General features: G+C 32.5%; 1 pseudogene; it reads left to right on the top strand.

The window, feature by feature from the left end:
- Window positions 1-224: 224 nt before the first annotated feature.
- On the top strand, window positions 225-340 carry LOC145301582 (5S ribosomal RNA; annotated as a pseudogene).
- The last annotated feature ends 288 nt before the right edge of the window (window positions 341-628 follow it).

Below are 628 nucleotides of genomic sequence, written 5' to 3'. Positions count from 1 at the left end.
ATAAAGTGGCAGATGCTAGGTAAAGATGGAAATTGACATACCAAAATACTATGCCAGCACCATTAATGTTTGTTTTTTTTTAGATCTTATTAAAACTTAATATTTTTAGTTTGGATAAAAACAGTAAAAGATGACAATTACAAATTTTAACATTTTTGGCCTTATTAAAGTAAAATAAAATTTTGTAATTCTTTGTGAAATTATATATATATATATATATATATATATACGCATAATCACGTTGACACACCGGTTCCCAACAGATCACCGAAGTTAAGCAACGTTGAGCCTGGCTAGTACTTGATGGATGACCATTTGGGAATTCTAGGCGCTGTATGCTTATCTCGGCATTGTTTGCAGTCGTCCTGAACCTCCACTTGCCACTGGTATTCAACAATGTCGATTCAGGAGAGTTGTGGTTGGAGATTGCACAACTCTTGCCACAAAAACATTTTCACGCGCAGGCACCCTTACCGTGGGTATCCATAGTCTCAAGACTGAAGGAAGCCTTTATATATATATATATATATATATATATATATATATATATATATATATATATATATATATGCAAGCACGTCTGATTTAACACGACAGTTATTCTTTTTTCCGATTTTTCTAGATATCT

The sequence above is a fragment of the Euprymna scolopes genome, chromosome 18 (assembly GCF_053919585.1).
Source record: "Euprymna scolopes isolate OS-2025 chromosome 18, ASM5391958v1, whole genome shotgun sequence".
Taxonomy (NCBI): Eukaryota; Metazoa; Mollusca; class Cephalopoda; order Sepiida; family Sepiolidae; genus Euprymna; species Euprymna scolopes.
This window is presented reverse-complemented; position numbering and strand designations above follow the sequence as displayed.